At 37.7% G+C, this 23,584-nt stretch overlaps 1 protein-coding gene across 2 annotated transcripts in view; it reads left to right on the top strand.

Annotated features, from left to right (window-relative positions):
• Macrod2 (mono-ADP ribosylhydrolase 2) overlaps positions 1-23,584 on the top strand; it is a 1,970,011-nt gene that overhangs the window by 1,767,542 nt on the left and 178,885 nt on the right. The gene's annotated exons all lie outside the window — the stretch shown is intronic.

Here is a 23,584-nt window from a genome sequence, read left to right as displayed (position 1 = left end):
AGACTTAAAGAAATCCTTTTAACATTTAAACAAGATTAAACACACAGTGTTCTCCACATTGTTTAATCATAGGAGTCTTTTTAAATACATATATATATATATATATATATATATATATTATATCTATCATGTTTTGTTCTCTGGAACTAACTTGGGTTTTCTGATCATTCATAAAAGAAATTCTATGAAACACCAAACGTTCTATTGATGAGGTACCTTTCCCTCATATTAGAGCATGATGATCTATTGGCCTTCTCTGTGTTCACCTGCCTATGATCCTGCAGGCTCATATCGACTTTTAACATGAGCCACTATTGTCATCACAAGAACTCCCTGAAATCTCTTCTGAGTGAACATTGTGTTCTTTGATGCTTTGTCCTTTGAGCCTTAGTCGTGTAGATCTGTTGTTTCCAACTTGCATTGTGTACCCATTCCTTTACAGACTTCTAAGGCCTGTCCTTTCATTTCTACCTTCTTTGAGTTTCTGGAAACTTGGCTTTCTCCAGGATATTAACAAACAATTTCATTAATATGTGTATTGGTCTCCGAGTACCTGTGACCAGTCATCACAAATTCCTCTTGGTTATACAACCTTGCCTTATCTCCAATGATGTACATAAAAAGGAGACCTAAACCTGCTGGTTATTTGTCCCAGAAGTTTCCTTACTTTGTATTTGGTTGTTGTGTAACATTCTTGAAGCTCCTAGCCCATCACCCCGTGTAGATTCTCACCAGTCTCCTTTAACCTATGGTACAAGTTGAAAATTAAAAGATATTCAAGAGTTGTTGCTACTGAACCTTTTGAATGGTTGGCTGTTGAGTTTCTGTACAACTAATTAGCACTCTAAGCAAATCTCACACTAAGCAAATCTCATGATTTTGTGGGCATGAAAAATGTTCAAAATAACTCATTTTCAACATTTTATTTAATGCGCTAGGGATCCACCCAGGTTAATTCTCTTAGAACAGGATCTACCTGGGTTAGTTCTCTCCTATTGAGCCCATTGTTTTGGCTGCACCAAATGTTATGCTTTCCTTTCATTTTATTAACACTTGTACCTTCTTTGTAAATAAGGAACAACCAACCAATAAATGCAGAAACCACCAGTGATCTTTAGCTTAGGGTAAATTATTTCACCTTACCAAGGAATAGAAGTAAATTACTTTTATCCTAATGTACATTTTCCCAGTTCTTATCTTTCTATGCAAAATGTTTAATGTTTCCATCATGTGGAGCCCTTAATTACATCCTTACCAGATGTGATGCAAAAATTAAACATCAATTAGCTTTTTCTGGATTGCAGACATCCTTAAATTCTGTTTTCAAATCACTGCAAGTTTGTGATTTCATTGGAAAGATGGCTTTAAGTGTTCATTTCATTTCATTATTCTTCAGCAATTGTATTTCATCCACTTAGCTATTTCCACGGCAATCATGATTTGATGAGAAGAGACTGCCCAGTGTGGCCACATCACAATAACAAGAGATAAAATCCAGTAGGGCTCAGATAGTTTTTGATGAGTTCTTGGATCTCATACACACCGAAGCAACATATGAAAATAAAAGTGATAAACATCATTTTGCATTCAAAATTGTTCTGATTTAAAACAGATTTAATCTTTCAATAAATACATCAATAAAACGTACAAATACAACTGTGAACTGGAGTCTGCTTCTGTTTGATAAAATATTTGTGACAATCAGAATGCTTTGTTAGGATTCAGCAGTGAGCATAAAAGAAAAATAAAAAGTCTAGACAGAAGAACTGCTTTTTATACTCAGTGTATACAGATAGATAGATCCTTACATGTATTTATAATGCATATATATAGATGTAAATACAAATGTCTATAGATGCAGTTATGCACTGTCTTTTTTTCTAAAGTTTTTCTAAATATAGCCAAGTGTAGCACTGACATCCCTCTACATATAGAAATTCTATTTCAATTTTAATGTCAAATGTTAAAGGAAGCCTATATTTTTACCCCTCATCCTACAAAATGACTCCTCATATTTTTCCATGATGAGAAAAAATAGAAGAGTTATTGAGAAGAAGTATAGTATTGCACTGAAGAGCAAGGTCTGTAGAATCAGACTGCCCAAGTTCAAGTCTCCTTTCTTATCATAGCAGACTGAATCATTGAGACCAGCTCTCAGCTACTCCCTGCCCCAGGTCTCATTAGGAAAACTGAATAGGTACCAATTCCTTGATATTTGCCCTTGGCCATGTGATTCCTTGTGGGAAATGGAAGGACATTGGGAGTGATTCTGTATTCGTACCCAAGGTAGGCCTTGTGAAATCTTGAATGTTTTCACTTTCTGATCTTAACAATGCCAATTCTCTGACTAATTTATTATCTAAAGATGGTAAAAGCACATAGAGAACTGTCCAGCCAACCTATGGTAAAAACCAGAGCTTCTCCACCTGCCTCAGCCTGGATGAGGGTCTTCCCTTTATTCCCAGTCTAGCTGCACTGAACTTCAGCTGACCACATAACTATATGAAGAACAATGAAAATCCCAGACAATTTGGAAGACAGCTTTGCATAACTGTAGCATGTCCATATATGTGATTGTGTACAGCTCATGTATGTATGTATGATTCCTATGAGAGTAGTTCCCCCTCACTATGCTACGTTGCAATTTTATATTTATGTATGCAGCAATATCTGACCAATATAACTGCTCATAAGTTATCTAATTTTATACAAATCACTTCACTTAAATTTCTCTATCTCAGTACCCTCACCTATGAAATAGAAATAACAAGTCTGCTAGTTCCTGGAATTGTAATGAATTTTAATAATTTAAAGTTGAATTATTTAATGCCTAAAAAACAGAAACAAATTCATATTAGCAATTATTTTAATATTCTTCCAACTTTACTCCTAAAATATTTAATTGGACAATTGCAAAGTCACACTGTTTGAGAAAATCTGGCATTTTGGTAATGAGAATGACTGGAATAACTAGAATGTCTTATCAGTCCACGTGCATTTGACAAGCAGAATTATCTGCCCAGCTGCATGGGAAGAACTGCTTTACTGATGGACAGAGGGAAAAAAAGAGAAATTTTTATTATTTCTTACTTTCTTTATCTCCATCTTCCATGTTATACTGAGCTGATAAGAAACAAGTGTCATGGCTTTTCATTTTCTCAACATGTTGGGGAGAACGCTGGCCAACTCCATAGCCATTCTTACTTTTCACAGTACTCTTCATTGGTGGCAAGAACCAAATGCTTTCCTCTTTTGACTCATAAAAGTATCATCAATTTATAGGAAAAGAATAATCTCTTTCATCTTTTTTTTTTTTTTTTTTTTTTGTCTTTTTCCTTTTTATCGGTACCGGGGATCAAACTCATGATTGCTTGCTTGCAAGGCAGGCGCTTATGCCGCTGAGCTAAATCCCCAGCCCCTCTTTCATCTTGATATACATAAACCATGGGTTCAAATGCCAACATCTATCAAACTTGCTCATCTACACCTATTTATTCAGAGTTGAACTTGAAAGATCAAAGATCACAGGCCAAAAGTATTGTATACATCCTAAAGTTTTATAGATTATAAAATAAAATAATTCCATGACTGAAAAAGTAACTATTGACTACAACATTAACTTATAAACTAGTATCAAGTAAAATATAAACATATTGAAAAGTAGACTATAAAAATTAAACCATGTATTCTTCCAGAGAAAACCTTGAAAAACTCTAGAATATATGATATATTACTCACATTGGTTAAATTATAAAAATTCATATACAAAAAATCTTAGTCCGTTTGTTTTGTTCTTAGAAAAGAATATAAGCTAGATATGGTAGAACACACCTGTAATCCCAGCACTTGAAAGGCTGAAACAGGAGAATCACTGTGAGTATGAGGCCAACCTGGACTACATGGTAAATTCAAGGACAGCCTTCATGATATAGTGAGGCCCTATCTTAACATAAATAAATAAAAATAAAAATATATGTTTTTAACAAAAAATTAAAACCTGCTGAAATATTAAGCTTTTAAAAAATTGTTATAGAACATCATAAAACCTAATATTTTCATTTAACTTGGAAATTTCTTAAAGTATATTATTCTCACATTATCCTGTTGAGAGATAAAATGAGTTTATCTGAATTTTATATGTTGGCCTTAATTGTGGGGAATTCCACAATAAAGTATAAAAAAGAAAATCAATACTACCTTTGAGAACAGGAAGACTATTAAAGCAGAGAAAGCTCAAGAGTTGTGATGAAAAAAATATGAACACAGTTTATCATCTTTTTGGGTGTCCATTTCTAGGTGTGTTGATACAGTCCAGCATGCGAGGTGAGGTTCCGAATATTATGGGAGGACAGGACAATGGTGCTTGACGGGGATGAAGTGAAGTTTTTTTAAGCAAAAAATATCTTCTTATATGTTCCCTTGTACATCCAGCCCTAGAAAACAGTGATGACAAAAATTAAACAATAGCATTCAAGTGAACACCATATGTCAGCCAGATTTCCATTGGTGCAAAATATAATGTAATAAACAAATTAAAAGGAGAGAAGATTTATTCTGGCTTCCTGTTTCAGAAGTTTCAGTCCGTGGCTCTATTGCTTTTAGGTCCGTGGTGAGGCAGGACATTATGGAGGGGAGTTTTCAATGGGAAAAACCTGTTCATCTTGTAATGACTAACAAAAAAAAAAAAAAAGACTTGAATGGGAAACAACCTTTACCCTTCCAGGCCATTCTCTGATCTACTTCCTCCAACTAAGTGCCCATCCTAAAGTTTCCACCACCTCGCAATGGCCCATTAGGTTATAAATCCACAAATAGATCAATTCATCCATGACTTCAGAGTTCTAAAGATACAATCACCTCCTGAAGGCCCACCCCTGTTCATGGAGAACCAAACCTTCAACCTATGAGCTTTTGTGGGGATGTAATATCCAAACCACAATATATCTTTTCCTTCCATATAACAGTCATACCTGGACTAAATTTAAGGAAAAAACATCAGTCATAGGAGTTGGGTAGGTGTAGGGATTGGGTTGGTTAAACGAGGCAGTTGAAAGGATACTGTTTTCAAGGAGAAGGGTCAAAAAAGTGAGGAATCTGATATAAAACTGTTGTTGGAGTTACAGGAGCACAATTCATACTAGAGTGATACAAGTGAACGTTTCTTTTTCAAACCTGTCTCTTGGTATTGAAGACCAGTGTTAGCATGGGCTATATGATTCCCTGATTCCAGTAGGCCGGTTGGCAGTAGCAGGTTGGCACTCACTGGAGAGGCTAAGAGATACTCTGACACTGCATTAGGAAAAGAATAGCCTCCAGAATGTGAGAGTAGGTAGGCTCTTGGAAACTTCTAATTTCAACTCACTTATTTCAAAGGTGAGAAAATAGAATTGCTGAGCACTCTGTGATTTTTTAACAGTCAGGATCCTGGACAAATGAGCCAAACCCAACAATGTTTTTTAAAAAATCTGAATGGTTTTAGATTTTTTGTTGTCTCTTTGCTTGCCCTGCTTATTTGTTTTGGCTTCTGAAAAATACCAAAATGGATCAACATGAACTTACTTCTCCATTTCAGTTGTTTATGACATTAAAAGCAGTAACAGAAACACAACCATAAAAAGCTTCATAGATTGCCCTGCCATTTTAAACTCATAGATAGTTCCAGTTTGGGATTCTATTGTTGTTTATTTCTGATGCTTGGATAAAAGCAATGGATGCATGACTGGGTAGGTGCATAGATAGACTGATGATAGATCAGAGTTGTCGGTGACTAGGCAGACTACACATTCCAATCCAAAGCCATAAGAGACATAATTCTCCACTTCCTTTGCCATGGGAATTTGTTTCATCTCCAAAGAAGTCAACACCTGGCCTTGTTTGATAAGTTAGGTGTTTTGTTCTTCTACATGAAGATCCATTGTCCAAATTTATTTAACTAAAAGGTAAACTCTATTTTGAGGCAGAATTAGTTCACTGGGAAAAGAGACAGGAAACAGGAGGCTAGGTTTTAAACTTGACCCTTTTCCTCACCACCTGCATGCTCACCACTTAATCTCCCTGTACCACACTCATCTTATTTATGAACAAAACCATTCATCACACTTCCGGTCCAGACTCTACACTTTAATACTGACTTACATGAGGTAATTGACATAAAAAACACTTGGGCAATGAAACAGTTTTATGCTGATGCCAACTGGCAATGTTGCTACGCATTCATCATCACCATTTCCTGATTCTTACCAATTAGCTGGGTCAGAGAAAACTTCTAAGAAGGCCTACACTCACTGGAGGAAGTTGGCTCTCATTTGTTATTTAGGTAAAGTGTGATTTGTGCTCTTTCTATATATATACACTGTGAACAGAGGAACATTTTTCACATGAAGAATTTGTACCAGTTCATGTTCCTGTGTTGATACAGTTATGTTAATTCTATGTGATGTTTTTCCCTTCAGTGCTTTTGCTTATGAAACAGCATAATAATGCAACTTCTGCTAAATAAATAGGCCTGTTCACAATAACTGATACTTAAGGGAATTTATGCGGGAGGTGTTTTGGTGTGGCAGACCAAATTAACTAGCTGAAAATCCATTAACTTCAAGGCTCCAGATGGAATTTTAGGATAATTTCAGAAGTACAAATGTAGAAGTCATGGTAGAATTTTCTTTGGCATATGCGTAGAATTTCTATCATGGGTCCATTTTAAAAATCAATATCATAATAATTACGTCAAAACAAAAATAACAAAGCATCGTGTTCATAACCAGAGGAAGCTGCAGCTCACAAGAAGGTCCAGCCACTCCAAGAAAATGAGAGACATATAATTAGCATCTGCAATTTGCTTTTGCTCCCGAAAAGCCCCTGGATTTTATGGCAAATCACATTGTAACCTGTGTAAATTAGACATCATTAGTGGCTGTGGTTTCATGACAGTGAATTCAGGAATACAAAGCATCCTCTTTTGGAGCTCACCTATTCCTAAACAAAATCTTGGCCCTGCCTCACATAATCCTTTTCACTTGAGTTCTGTCTTGCCAATGACTAAATTCTATCACTGTTTACCCCCTGCCATCTTCTTGCAGATACTTGGTCAGCTAGTCTTTCATTTCTCTGGACAAAACTATGATTAGGAGCAAACATCTAGAATTCAGAAAATTGTTGCTAGCACTGATGTAATCACCTAGTGAATCATTTGGCTGGGCAGCACTTGGTGACATTTCACTAATCTTTTATGAATAGCAGATCTGCAAAAAGTTTTTGACGACTCTAGGACAGTGCAAATATAAGATCTGCAGTTAGAAATTTTCTATTCCAGTTGGGAAACACAGCAAACACATAAAATGTCATCACCAGCCCATCAAGCATCTCCTTTTTCCCTAAGTCTCTGTAACTGCTGTCTTTTATTTAGTATTTTCTGTGTGGTCAATATTTGCTTACTCCTTTAGGCAGGCTGGTGACATAAATGAAAGTATAATCCCCATTTTATGGGCAAGAAAACTGAGATTAGTAAAGTAAAGAAAGTATCCAAGGGTTGCACAGCTGGTGAATGATGACAGCAGAAGTTGTAAGCAAACTCCTAGCATATGCTGTCCACTTAGATTGTGCTATCTGTGAAAGGTTTGTCTTTTCTGTCCAGGGAAAAATCCCTGAAAATAGTGAAGGCTTTGCCTTATACATCATGTTCTCCACAATCCCTCTTGTTGCACACAGAAAGAAGGCAAAAACTCGTCAAAATATGAGGTGATGATTACATTTAAAATATTCATTACAGCAAGACACCTAGCATGTACCCTTTTTAAGTATTATACCTCACTTCAAGCACACTTATCCCATTATTCTTGACACTTTCTGAAGCAGTTCTGGAAGTCCTCTTTCATGAGTGTCCTTACAATCTGTGGTAAGAGTACACTTAATGTTGCTGCTGAATGCCATGCAATCGAAAGGCAGGCTCGTGAAAACACAAGTGTGTCCTCATCTCCTCTTTTACCTAATATGGGACCTTGTATCTTCTGACTTTTCTCCAATTTCAAAATAACTGTGAAAGATCAATGTTTTGAATTGACTCAGGAAATCAAGGCAACTGTAACAGCACAAATAATGACACTCACATAAAGGAACTTCCAAAACTGCTTTAGAAAGAACTATGGAATAAGAAACTGGGGGTTAGGGAACAATTCGATGGTGATTACTGACAATGTGTCTTTTGTTGTAATAATTTTTATGAATTAAACATTCACCCTATTTTTTATCACACCACATGTGTTTTCAACTCAGTGTTTATTGAGAGGAAGCTTCATATTCAATACACAGCATCAATACAAAACATCAGAAAGATTCAAGGCACTACAAAAATATCTCAATGAAGAACTAGAGTCCAGCAGCAGAGTTTAACAAGAATATCATGATTAAGAATAGGAGATTTTATAGATAACATTAAAATGTGTTGCTTAATAGTTAAGAGGTTATTTTGTAAAATAACATTAAATAGTCTGCTAGTGACCCAGAACATTAATATATGGAAACACACAAAGTGGCACTTATTGACCCTGTGGTCTAACCAGATGGTGAAACCACTGTACTCAAAGTTAAGGCTTGGAGGCTCTGCTGAATGGACAGTGCCCACTCCTTCATATACAGCTTGTATGCACTCTCATAGTGCAACCTTCTTTGGTACAGGCTCTTTGTAGATGTAATTAGTTAAGGCGAGGTCAAGTTGGAGTAGGATGGGCTCTAAATTCAATGCCTGTCATTCTTATAAAAAAAAGATCATGTGAAGAAAAACCCATCAACTGCTTACATAGAAATGCTCAGAGGTGGCGAATAATTTCAAAGTGCTGATGTTCTGACATCCCACTAAAGCTCCACCCATCTGTGAAGAAAGCTAGGATACAGCATGTTTACTCAACCTGAAAGTTTAAAACATGCTAAAATTTGAAAACTATGGCTGCTGGAGGTGTGAAGCTGTTTATGGCAGAGCACCTCCCTCTACTGGGCTTACCTCCAAGTCAAGGAGCCGAGTTACGAAATGGAACATGCTAAGAGGAAATCTTATTTGTGGCAATAATTACCTGTGATGGCCAGAAGAAAGAGGCCATTGTGAATGGGAGTGATGGTGAATTATACAATGTATTCAGGATTCAAAAAAAATTATCTTGGCTTATAGCTTCAATACACAGTGAATACTCTAAAGATATTCAATAATAGTCTTATATTCAAACCAAACAAATTTTGTTAAGTGATAGCTACCATATAGTTAATAGCTGTTTTGCTATTATATTATAGCTTCTTCGTATACATCATTGCTTTGGATAATCTCTGCCCTGTGACATTGATCTATCATTAGCCATATTCTACTGACACAAATATTGAATTATACAGTTCACTAGATGTGGCCAAGTAAGTATTCAAAGCTACACACAAAATCTTGACTGTCTAAAAAAAAAAATTTTTGTACTCAGAATCGAACTCACAACCTTATGCTTGCCAAGCAGGCACTTATGCTGCTGAGCTAAATCCCCAACCCCTGGACTGTCTAAAATTTAATCCCATTTCTTTATCATTATCCAATATACCACAGGTTTGAAAATAGAGCACCTCTCTTGAAAAAGCCAAGCACCCTGTTTAAAACTAAAACTTGTCACAAGGTCTGGGAATTTGTAGTCCAAAGGTGGAAACACTATCTCTTTAGAAACCCCATCTCATATAAGCATTTAAGGTAAGAGACATTTTTGTACTAAAATAAGCATGAACATATAATTGAGTAGAAACTTCAAAAACCAAATGCAGTTCTAAGATAAAAGATGTATGTTTCAGGAACTTTGCAGCTGATCAAAATTTCTCAGCCCATCAGGATGAGTTAGAAGGAGGGTAGATCCCCATTTAGAATCCTCAACATTCTAAGCTACTTTATGGTAGGATCATTAAATTGTCTCTTAGCTTTCCTCATTGGTTTTGTCCTGAACTAGAGTGGCAGGGAAATCAGACTTTTATTAGTTTGTACTAATCAAATCTTTCTAACTGGTTTCTATACTAGTTTGCCCTTCCATTATTTTCTGCAAAATGCAGATATTCTTTCATATTTATTTACTTTTCTCTATTCTGAGCACCCTGACCTTCCTTTGTACTGAATTTGTTCCCCTGGGTGGCAGTGAGAGTGTGTTTTTAGCCTGTTTTTGCAGAAAAAGCAATTTCCTGATCATGCACCAAAGAGAAGTCTTAAGCTTTACCTAAGACCATGGCTCGTGCTATCTAGAAGGGTCCTATTAACCACTTACCCTACTGGCTAGGACAAATATGGCTAATGGTCAGAGCTGCTGAGATAGACATACAGGCTGCCATGTGAGCACACATGGAAATTCGTCATGGCAGCAGTGACACTCCCCAAAAAAACAAAGTAATTCCCTGTTCACTGATGCTTTTTCAAAGTGTACCCTGACATCATTGAAAAATTCATGGCTCCCCGATATCCTCATCCCCAAAACTTTAACTTCGAAGTTAAGCACGCCTCAACTACAGTAATTTATTTTCCAGACTATCTGTATGTGTTTCACAACTAAGAAATTAAATTAAGTAGAAAAATAGAATCCTAGTTGAAGCGTTTCTACAAATACATCATCAGTGGATCTTTCCAAATACTTTTTACATCTGTTCACAGCATTAAAGTTTCACTTCCCCTTCTCAACTTTTCCAAAAGTATATCCGAGAGGATTTTTAAAGAATAAATCATCTAGTTAAGTCCATGGAACGAATCTGTACTTCAGGTGGAAAGCTTCGTGTGGACTTTTGGCGATATTATTTTAGGAATGTGTCTCTCTAAGCAATTGAGTAGTTGCTATAAATTGCACCAATATGCCAATTCCATTTGTGTATCTGTGGAATTTGAGCACTTCCTCTCCTGCTGAAAGATGGTTGGATGGTACAGCACAGATGCAGATAAAGCATCCTTTTCCTGCTAAAAATGCAAACCAAGTCTTTCTTTTTACTGCCTTTAAGTGTTGACCTGTAAGTGGTATCAGAAACATCAGTGAAACCAAGAAGGAGCCACTGCAGTGTTCAGCATCACAGATGTCACAGCAGAATGGGTTTGGAAAATAGATTTTTAAGGGATTACAGCAGCAGACGTTATATAACAAGATTAGTATAAAGGATGGGACATCTGTTCGCCATTTTCAGAAAGCCATCATTCTATTACCCTCTATTCTAATAATCAAAGAGGATACCTGTCTACTATTGTTCTTTTTTACTGTATGTCTCTAGTGACAACAAAGTTACCATTCAGTTGACATTAACTATGTTTTATATATTCTTTCGTTTCCTTTCTTTATTATTATTCTTTGGTCATTATTTGAATTGTTTTGCTTAAAAGCAGGAAAAATGAATGTCTAACTACAAAATTAGGATTCTGATTGCTATTTCACAGGTAGTAATCTGATGACATAAGCTAACACATTTGGAACCATAAAAGAGTCTAGCAAAGCAATATTCTAGCATAGAAGTTCTTATTAGTTCCTATTTGCTAACTTCCCTTCCCTTGAGAAAATTTTGATATTTATAATTGCTTGTTTTTAAATGTAAAGTTTAAAACTGAATTTACCTTAATATTGTATCTGAAGCAGGAATATTTTTAAAATTGTGTCTTGATTTTGCTCCCTCAGTGTCTGGCTCTGTCTGTGTGCCTGCCTATCATCTGTCTACCTCTGTTGTGCAAGTGCAGTACCCATACACAAAATACTGGCTCTTGGGTCTGGGGATTTAGCTGAACAGCATAAATATCTGCCTGGCAAGTGAGAGGTCATGAGTTTGATCCCCAGGACCAAAAAATATTACTGGCTCTTTGTCATTAAGTCACAATTTGATTTTCTGGCTGGAGGGGAAAATGAGGATTCAAAGCACCTGTATAAGTTTGCCCATCTTCCTCGGGAAGGAGAAACATTGCTTTTATATAGTTACTGCCATGAGCCTTTTATTCATTAAATAAAAAACAATGTGACAGAACCTCAAGTGCAATAGAATGTCACAGGAGTTCCACTTTAGAGCACCTTCTCCCAGCGACTATAAGGGAGACCTGGTCCTCAGGGATACATTCTAGTAAACATTGACAAAGCACTTAATTAGTAAAACCACTGAGAAACATGAGTTAGTAAAGTGAGGTGGAGATGAACTTTGCTGAAACCTATCTAGGATTACTTCTCGCAGGCACACAGAGAAATGGGATCTGATATTTCTAACTTTTTTTCCAAATGATCTTTCTTTTGGAGCCACCAAGTCAGGGAAGTGTCCTGATTAGGTCATTCAGATCCTACGGATCCAGTAACAATACAACTGAGACCTTCCCCTGGACCCTTCACCTGGCTAAGTAGATTTGTAGGTGGAAATAGCAAAGTAAAAGATTGTGTCCTCCGCCCCGGCTGGGGAACAGCCTGGCTGTGGGGGCAGGTAGGTCCTCTGTCTTGTACTCATGGAGAGACGATGTATAATACAGCTGCTCTAAGGAGATAAATATGAAAAGTTGCAATCCACAGTTTGGAATAAATCGTGCAGATTCAAGAAGTTAGAGGGTGACTAGGAGGACTGATAGTGATGGAACAGACTCTTAAACACAGCACATGGCAGATGCTTACATCATACCACAAAAGCATGCCATTGCTGTCGCCCCCCAGCCCAAGGAGAGCTGCGGACAGAACCATTTTGGTCTGCTCCTTCTTATTGTCTGAGACATGAACCTGGAAAGTTACTGAAGGGAAAATTTTTTTCTTGAGGTTTGCCTTTTAAACAAAAGGATTCTTTCTTGTAGGAGTGGGAGGCACCCCAGCACGAAAGAAACAGCTTTTGTCCTCACAAAAATGCTCTTTTGGAGAGTATGTTAATGAGCTTCTCTTTGACACTGGGCATTGGATGTTAATGAAAATGTTCGAGAAATGATCATTTACAGAGTCCTTGCACAGTGATTTGTAGGGCGCCCATTTCTGAAGCTTTGTGACCAAACTTTAGAGACACCCTGTGACTTGGCATAGCACTGTCCTTATAAGGAGAGATTTTTATTTCGTCCCAGAAGAGCATTTTTTTAAGATCACAATTCATTGGCTTTATAAAGCACCATCCTTTTTGGGCAACTTCATAATCAGCAGTGAATGACAATTGTTCCTTGAAATTTTTAATTACCGTGACAAAGAGTAATTATTAACTTTTATATCTGAGCCACCTCTGCAGATGTTCTTAATCAAATGAAAGAGGAAACAGAATGTTCTGAGAAGCCAGAGTAGGAAATATACAATAGGGGATTGCAGCTGGGTTGGGGGTTTGACATGAGTGCTTGATGAACAATAGCTGCAACATTGAAAGGGTAATTTTGTGTCACAGGCTAGATGGCAAAGAACAAATCTGAATCAAACGACATTCCTGGCACTGTCTTCTCAATTTGAGGGCACTGTACAAATGATAGCAGAGTTCAATAGAGTTCTGTACCTTCACCTAATTAGAAGCTCAGTTACATAAAATTAACCTTGGAAAGGCTGGAGGCTGAGAGATTATGTTGATTTTTGATTGATTTTATTCCCACCTCTTTATTTGGGTTCTTCTGAAATCAGACCCTCAGACAGGGACTAGAGTGCAGGTACTTCAGATTATCTGAGTGGCACAGTGGTGAAGAAGACCAACCCAGTGTACCCAGTGTACCATAAGTTTGCCATCCTGAGGAACTAAAAGTTCATCCTTTTGGGGGAAGTGTGGCTTTCCAGCCCAAGGGTGGTAGAATAGGAGGATTTAAATGTCCAACTTTGCCAGTATTTAGTTGAGGCTACTAAAGTGTCATGTGTTAATTCTCCAAATATCCAACTTTCTAAATACTTGTGTGCTAGTTTAAACAAGTTCTTAGATGAAAAGATGCAGGTCTAACAGAGATTTACCTCAGTCCTGTGCTACTTTAGTCAAGTAAAGCCTTGCTCTAATTTTCAGGCTGGCATGGCATAATTGTTGGAGCCACTTTCCCAGGCCTAGACTGGGGTCCATAGAAAGCTTTGAGAGACATGGTTCCCGATGATGAGTGTCAGATGGGTCCAAATCTTAACATGTACTGCCACATGGTTTGAGTCATATGTATAGTTTATGTTGACTTTGAATGATCTTTCACAAAATGAATTCTGACCTGCTGACCACTGGTTATTCACACATATGGTTGCTCCAATTAATAGTGAGCAGGTAGCAGAGTTACCTGTTGGGCAGACTTCAGGTGAAAGGCTTTGCATATGATTGGCTGCTGCTACTCACAATATTGTAAATGCCATAGAAAGAGGAAACAAGGAAGAAAAAAAATTGTGCTCATCAAAAATGAAGAATTGTGGTCATATGTCATCTTTTTTCAGGTAGGAGACAAAAGAGAGATTTTCAAACAGGAGATTCTTAAATGATACGATTGACCAATCCTGGGAGAAGGAGTGAACCTGAGGGAATCCAGCATGGGAGAAATTGACCTCTGGTAACAATAGCAAAGGATTCAGCCCATGCCAGAAGGAACTCAGAGGCTGGGACAATGCATTATTTTGCCAGAAATTCTGTAACAAAGCACCACATACTAGGTAGTTTAGACAATGCTAATCATTTTTCCCTTGGTTCTGAAGCCTGGAAGGCTCAAATTGAGGAGTCAGCAGGGTTGGTTTCTCCTGAGCCTCTGTCTTTGGTCTTCACATCAGCCTTTTCTCTCTGTGTTTTCATGGAGTCCTCTCTCTGTGCTTGTCTGTGTCTACTTCCCTTCTTTAGAAGAGAACGGTGGTCATATTGGATAAGGGCCCATGCTAAGGATCTCATTTTAACTTTATTACCTCTTTAAATGTTATATCTCCAAAAACAGTCACTTTTTCAGGTACTAGGGATTAAAACTTCAATGCATGACTAGGAGGAGAGCATCAGCCCATATCAGAGGATCCTTCAGAGTCACATCATGTGGAAAGAAGAGTTCTGGCCCTTTGCCTGCTATATGAAAGCATCATGGGATGCAGGCTGACTTGAGGAAAAGAGGGTCGCCATGGGTGAGCAGCTCTCTTGGGCAATTGTGAAAGGAAGTCAGTTCTTTACCTTTCACTGGCATCCCCCCCACACCCCCTGTGTCTCCCAGGATCATTTCTTTGCTTACTAGGACTGGGTTAGTCATGCTCGCTGTGCTGGAATTTAGAACTGCAAGTTCTGAGTCCATGTGCATATGTGCATCTGCTCTATGCTAAGCATATGGAACAGCTTCAAGGACCACGACAGCTGTGCCATTCACGAGGGTGTCCATTTTGATCAATATGAGGCAGGCCTGGAAATTAACTTGTACGAACGAGCCTCCAGCTCCAACCAAAATAACTCTTGCTTCTTCAGATACATGGCCATTTTTCTTACTGAGTCGAAGAAAAGTCAAAAAGAGCAATTTATCAAAACAAAACAGGAAGACTCTGAATTGTGCTGCCATGGAGTAATGACAGATGTACTGGGTTTGCAAAAAACCCCCACACCCCACCAAGTAAAGAATCCTTTTCATGCACGCAGAAGCAATTTCAAAATGCAAAAATGCCCTTTAAGTGCTTACAGATTATAAATGCTTTCGAAGTCATCCAAGCATCTCTGGGAACATGGAGAGAAAAGAAAATTCCCATTGTGAAGTTTGGAGGCAGAAATACTAACTTCTGGGGTGGTGGATGTGACTGTGAACATACCTAATACTTTCAAGCAAAAAGCAGAAGACGATACTCTGATACTTTGGCAGCAAAGTCACTTGTTCAAGGACACAGAGCTGGCCAATGCTCAAGTCATGCTGGAGACAAGTGACATGGGGATAGAAGTCTAAGACATACTTGAAGAGGCTAGCACTTACCCTGAGCTGTGCACACTTTTTTATTTTAAATACATATAATTAAGATATTGATGAATTGGGATAATTCAGAGGAAGAATGTCCTTAAAACAGAATCTAGAGGTTGGAGAGGAAGAAAGTTGTCAAGACACACTCTTGCTGGTCTAGAAGAAAGAAATACCCTGTCAGTGTCCATGTAAGGAATAGTAGGTGACTTCTGGTTGTTAAAATCTCTCTCTGGTCAGTTACTAGCAAGAAAGTAGGGATCTCAGTGCAACAATTGCAATGAACTTAATTCTGCCAGCTGCCCTGCAGAATGGGCTTAGAAGAGAAGCCTTGGCTTTAGGTGAGAGTTACAATGCAGATAATACTTTATTGTAGCTTTGGAGACTGGGCAAAAGACCCAAGTTCGTTGGGCCTGGACTTCCAACACACTGGGAAACAATGGGATAATACAGTTTGTTTAAATCATTAATTTTGTGGTGATTTAATATGTTGAAACCAGAAACTAATACAATGAAAGAAGAATAGATCCCTCCTTCTGAGAGGAGAGGCTAACATCCAGAAAACTCGCCTTCTTCTTGATTAGTTAATTTGTAGTGAGCAACCTTGTCCTTTTGTCATTCTGCTTAACCTGACTTGGGGCACCAAGGAAATTCCAAAGTCCCGGTGCTCCATTCTCTTGAAAACTGTCCTTGCACAAATTTAAAGCTTAAATCCTGAAATTTAATTCACTTAGTGGTAGAAGTCACTTTAAGAAATACCTACTACCTCAGTCTGTAGTGGTGAGGCTGTTGGTTTCTCCTGCAGGAAGGCTGAGACCTCGCCCTTGCTGTCCATCAGGTTGTGCTTACCCAGGACTGCCTTGCAACAGTCCTCAGTTATGGCAGCATTTTGCATGTGCACTATGTATCTGGATATTTGTCACTGGAAAACAAATTATATTCATCAGAATTCATTCATCCTCCCAGTATTGCTGAGCACAGGGTAATCGTGCCTGTATAGGCTGCCCTGTGGCTGGTAGCCATGGGAAATGGAGGTCAGTTGCAGACGTTCCAAACCTGGTTCACTCCATAACCCTCTTTAGGGACAGAGAAGCAGTGGGTACAATGGCAAAAAAAAAAAAAAAAAAAAAAAAAAAAAAAAAAAAAAAAGATTAATAGAACTTATATCATCATGTTTATGGGTCATAAAACCCCCCACTATGGATTAATGGATATCTTGATGATAGAAATACATCTTTACTCCTTTATAGTTTGATGGGTGAGCTGCAGTTGGCATCAGTAGAAATATATGGAGAGATTGCCATAGAAGGTCAGATTTAAAGGATTTTTTGACCTCTAAGTCAATGAAAATAGATTTTTGATTGTTGACCAAGACAACTGTAACATAAGACTTTGAACCTCCAAGAAAATTCTTATTGAAGTGTAACATACATATACTTCCTGAGTGCACAGCTTGATAAATTTTCACAAGCTGAACACATCCAGGGAACCGACATCCACATCAAAGAGACAGGATGCCAGGCATCCCCCGGGTTGCTTTACTGCCGCCCTCACTCCCGAGTAATCGCTTCACTAACTTCTCAGACCACAGGAGATTTTATGTATTTCTGTAATGGTTTTGAACTTTATAGAAATGGAATTATTCAATGTGTATTTTTTTCTGGATGATTTTTGAAATATGTTTATAAGGTTTACCTATATTTTTTGTGTAATTGTAGTTCTTTTTTTTCATTTCCTCACTCTGCATTGGCTTGTAATATTCCTTTCTCTGAATACATCATAATTAACTTATTCATTTTGTCATTTATGGGCAGTTCAAAAATATTACAAATAGAACTGTGAACATCTTGGCATTTTTCTTTGGTGAACATTAATGTACAAGGTGTGATCTAATAATACAGTGAATGTTTAAATTTAAAAAACATATTTGTTAGAGTAAAAGACACATTGTCATTAAACTCCCTCATATAGAACACACTTACCGCATTATTCTTGCCTCTTTCTGAAGAAGTTCTAGAAGTCTTCTTTTATCAGGGTCTTTCATTGCATTGTTCTGGCTGCCTTGATGCCCTGAATTCATTAAAAATATTTACTGTTTGTGATTATTTGGCTTCACAGTACATCCAGAAGTGCCAATTTGGTGAATGAAATAGATGAGTACATGCTGGAATATTTTTACAAGGCCATTTCTCCATTGCATGGCACGTGATATCACCATTCACCATATTTTTTGTCACACATCATAAAAATGTAAAAGTGGACTTTCAGAACTGCCTCAGAAAGTGACAAGAATGATGGGGCAAGTGTGTTTGGAGTACAGGGGAACATCTCAAGGGGGATTAATGGCAATGTGTCTTTTACTCTAATAACTTTTGAAATTTAAACATGTACTATACATAGTGTACTTTGCTGGTGTCTACCTACCAAGGAATTTGCTAGATCTTAGGGTACGTGAATATTCAACTGTTTCAATCAACACTGGCAAATAAATTTCCAAAGTGGTTGCACTAAATTTCACTCCTTAAAGTTGTATATGAAAGTTAATTTCAATTTATGTCGTTCTTCATACTTGACATTATCTTTTTATTTAAAAATTTAGTTTTTAATGCATTAGTTTATAGATATAATGATTGCTATTGAAAACCTAACCAAAAAAAAAAAAAATTCTGTGGTCCTAGAAAGCCATTGTACTGAGCATAACATCAATGAAGAACAGATGACAATGTAAGTCATGTAACTTTATATAATAAACAATAGATAACTTTATATAATTTTTTTTTCTTTGAAAACATATCCAGGGTCCTCTACAATTCTGGGCACAGGTTTTCTGGCAAGAATAAAACAAAGTCTACCTTCTAAGTATCGTCAAAGTATTTTTGTTTCTTGAACCAGACATTTTGAAAAACTATCCATAAACAGACCTCATTAAAACATATGTATTAGTGAAGTCTGTTTGCCTAGCCATTTACATTACAAATCGCCACAGAGCTCCTGTGATATGTGAGGATGTGTACCATGCACTAGTGATACAAGATCAGTACCACCTGGTTCTTCAGAAGGCTCCTGGTTAAACTATGAAGCTGCCTCATTTCATGTTGTTAATTCCAAAAAATAACAAGATATCATTTATATTATTTGCTTTTATATTTTGCATTGGGGATCGATTGCACTTTATTGACAATTTATTTATAAATTAAGAGTCATTTTTAATATGTAAAGTTAATTACAGAAGAGTGGATGAATAACTGCTTTAGGATACTGGCTGAGAAGATGGGTTGGAACCAACAAAAGTTCATTTTGTAGGAAGTAATCGGTATTTAAGTAACCTTGACAAGTTACTTCTCTCTCAAAAGCAACATTGTTATTTTTTGCACTTTAGTGAGCTTCTCTAAGTGATATTCAATGAAATATCCAGAACAAGGCCCTGACTAGGAAATTCTGTCTGTTCTGCCAAGCATCCTGCTCTGAACATTTACTTCCGTCTTTCTCCCATAATTGGATGAGATCTAGTTGCTGTAATAAAACTCTTACATCACTCAGGATTCAGCTTCCTTGACTGAACCTCAACCGATGTAATGTTAATATCATCCTTTTGAATATCATGTAGATAAACTCAGGAAAATGCCAAAAGTTACACTGAACCCCAATGCTGCATTGCCCTGCAGGAGACACAGTGTCCTCACTGCAGAGCAACATGTGTACCCACCTAGCTCAGAACCCAAAGCAGAGACCAGCAGGAGCTAGAGAAACCAAACAACTGTCACCCCAACTTGGGTGTTGAACACCTGCCCAGAGCTTGGGAGCCCCTTTCCCAGCGCATCAGCTGCAGCTGTGCTTCGACCCACAGACCTCACAGAATGGCCTCTGGGGACAACCTCAAGCTAGAACTACTCAAAGAAATGGAGCCTCTGCTCACTGATGTGACGTACTGCCAATATGTCACAGAAATAGACCATAAAACAGGGAGGAGACAGAAACTACTGAGATGATACAATACGACCCTCTCATGTCCACATACATGTAGAGACATTACCTACATGAAAACTGGAGCCTGCAGAGATGAGGCCTCCCAGTGTGACAGAACTAGTGGCAGGCCAAGAGACTCAAACCCAAAGGTTCCCATCTGGGTGATACCACAAAAGCAAGGCTCAATGTGAAGATTAGGCACCCAAGATTTTTATATTAACTTGTCATCCCAAGAAAAAGGTTACTCAATTTCTGGATTCATGCTCTCTAGTGAATGAATGATATGAACCAGGCCTAGCAAATTGACGATGCTCTTTTAAAAGATGATAAATAAACTAATAGTCTTCCATATGACCAAATAAATTAATAGTCTCCCATATTCCCATGGCTTCAGATTTTAAAAGATAATTGAAACTGAGCTCCTGCATCTCAATAGTGAATCATTCTTCATTCTTATGAAATATGTCCCAGAATAGAATGGATCATAAGGTCAGAGACTTCCTCCTCAGCACAAGTCAAATTTTCAATCTCAACAATGTACCAGTTAGACTTTCCACATTCTTCCAAGTGGCTTTTGCTCACTGGATCCATTCAGTCTGACCTTTTCAGCAAGTGTCAAGAACATCATAGCCAAGAAAGTAAGACCCTGAAACATAGGAACAGGGAGAAGCTGAAGAAATAGAGGATTTCTAGTAATGTGTTTAGATCTTTGCTCATGCAGTTGTGATCAGCATTTAGCAGGAATGGTTCAGCTCTGCTCCATGTGGCATCAGCTGGGGTGGCTCCATAGCCAGAGCTGAAATTATCTAAAGGGCATCTGCAGCTGGGCTGTTGGCCAGCATATCTCCACCTGGATTCTCCATGTGGTCTGTGTCCTTCACTTGGTGTGATGATTGCGTATAACAGTAGGCAAAGGGACAGCAGAACATCTACTGCCTTTGATGATTCTAAAGACTCTTAACATCATTCCTGCCATAATCAAAGGCCTATTAGATTCAACAGTTTAGATCCCTCTGATCCTTCTGTCAATTAGAGGAACAGTATCATTACCTCTGTGGAGGGCTGTGGAGTAGAGTGATCAGTACCCAGGATGAGTTTATGAACAGTGTGTCAGCTAAATGACTTCTTGTCCATCAGCACCCCAGAGAACATATGTGTGCACACATACATAAAACCTGTTCACTTACCTGCCTATGAGGGCACGTGAATGAGGTAAATTCTTTGGTAAAATTTCTGCCAGGATATTTTCAGTGTTATACCTAAAGATAAGGACAGAGAACTGGGCTTTTCAGTTAGTTTAAAATAAAATTGCTTCATTTTCATCATCCACTTTTTCTTGGGTAAAATAAATAGGGCTGCTAAATTTTGGATTTAAATCATTTCCATAGTAACAGATTCTAATATGTTTTTTAAAATGGCCTCTAATTCCTTACAATATTTGGCAAACCTGGATGTGGGGCGTATGTATGATATTAAAAGTCTCTTTGACAGCAAAGAATAGCACTAAGTTTCCTCACACAAACAAGCACTCACACATGCGCACACACACCCTTGACCAAAGAGCATGTCTTACTACTCTGAAACACAGAGAGGGATAGGTAGAAATGAGGTAGGTGAGCTTGTTCTTAGGTTTCCATTTTTGTCGAAACCTAATTTCCATATTTTTTGGATTTGTTTTATGAGTAAGGTGATTTCAGAAATAACCTGACCACTTGAAACCTAGATGGAAATGAGTCATCATCTTAGATATAGAAGTGAGTATAATTATGATCTTTGGAAACAACCATAGCCCAGAACAGGTGGAGGATAGGTTATCTAAGGGAAGATAATGTGGTCAAACATAATCTTATAACTAAATTTAGAGTATTTAATTATGAAGTATTTCAAACATAAAAAAGCTGTAGAAAATAATATAGTTATGTATCTTTCACCATAGATAATGCTATTAGTTTTTATCTTATTTCTATCATTTCTTTTTTCTAAATAAATAAAATTTCAATACAAAAGCTATCCATTCCTTTACCTTCCCACCATTCCCAGAAATCCTCCCCATTCTAAAGTCGAGTGTGTCATCCCTTTGTATTTTCTATGTAGCAGTACAGGTAAAAGGTAATCTGAGGCATACAGAAATATTAGATTTTGTCTAAGCAGACAGTGATCTATAACTTCGGCGGCTCCAAACCGCGTGTGGTTCTGGGGTCCCCTAAGAGTACACCAAGGGGCTTTTTGGGGTGAACATGGATACAAGACAAAGAAAATATTTGAAAGGATGAAGTGGATATGTAGTCTTATTTGAATCATACCAAGGACAATATGCTAATTAGAAGGTTGTTGGCGGTTTCTGATTGGTTGACCTTAAGTTTCTTGTTGCTATTTGCACTCAGTTTGCTTACGTGGGGACTGCAGACTCTGGAGCCACCTCAGACTAATGACCTGTAAAGTAGTCATTTTAGTTGTACTCATAAATGGATCTCTGCACTGTTGCATCTTTATGCTTTAAAATTATGTAGAAATGGTATCACAGAGTATATGCCCTTTGGCAACTCATTTCCATTACTCAACATTATGATTCTGAGCTTTAGCCACAGGATATAAACACACCGTAAGGAGAATGGAAATGCACATTCATTATTTCACAGGGTTAATCATTGATTCAACCAAGTGTACCATTCACCTGGAGAGTGAATAAATAGGGCAGTTTTCGCATTTGTAGAAACATGCATGATTTTGCAGGCGGGATCAGATCCCAGACCGGAAAGCAAAAACAGAAGAGAGGAAATGTGGTTATCTGTATGCCAGTATTTCTGTTTTTGAAGTCCAGCTGCTTTCCCTTCTAGTACATCCCATGAGACCAACGTCAGGGGCATGGCCTTTGTTTATGACAGCAGGAGAGTCCAGCAACTGCCCAGAAGGGCTTCAGCCTTGCTGAAGTGGAGATCAGCCTATACCCAGGTTCCCAGCCTTCTCTTCATGCGCTTGTAGATCTTGTGTCTCATAGGGTTCTGTCTGTTCTTGGTAACAGGATCTTGGTACAGCCTTGGCTGGGAAAACCGAAGTGTTAGAAGGATGGCACTCACTTAAGTGCTTTTTTGTCCTGCTGCATTCATACCTCTACTTTCCTTTCCTCCCGCCGTGCTTCTCTTCAATTTTCCAGTTGCACTTTGATGGACTGGGTGATTTTAAAACTTTTTTGATATTGTTAAAATGAAAGGAAGTAAAGGGGTATTTATTTTCAAGACACAAAATGGAGTCACTGATTTAAAGCCACATATAGGTGAATTACTGTGAATACTCCATCTCCTGCCTCTGTTTATCACATTGCTCTGTAAACATTCCAAAGAAACTCCTTCCAGTAGAAGCTCTTGAAAAGAGAAAAGGCACTGTGTATACATTTTACTTTTGAGGTGATGCTTACTTATTCAACAGTATCTACCAAATTAAATGCTGTATTGACCTTGTATCACTGTTAACTAATGACATTTTATTTGTTACATTTCCAAGGGTGTTAGGCTAAAAGCAAGTGACTTCGTGCAAATTAAACTGCATGGAAGCTCTTTAGGCCATGTTCAAATTCTAACAGGTTTGATAAATATATTTGTCTAACAAGGGTAGGACAAAGAGCGCTTTGTTTACTGACATACTTTATTGTCATTCTGCTGTATACCTCTCATGTGGCTGTTTTATAGAACATAAAGTCTGGGTATCCTGCTGGAATCTCAGCTCTTATTTATAGCTTGCTGCAAAGTGGCTTATTGTCATTTATTATTTCTTATTTGATTTATGTAAACTCTT

The sequence above is a fragment of the Cavia porcellus genome, unplaced genomic scaffold (assembly GCF_034190915.1).
Source record: "Cavia porcellus strain 051 isolate PalLab524CR breed Dunkin Hartley unplaced genomic scaffold, mCavPor4.1 scaffold_5, whole genome shotgun sequence".
In the NCBI taxonomy this organism is placed as follows: domain Eukaryota; kingdom Metazoa; phylum Chordata; class Mammalia; order Rodentia; family Caviidae; genus Cavia; species Cavia porcellus.
Note: the sequence above shows the minus strand (reverse complement) of the source record. Positions and strands in the feature narration are given on the sequence as shown.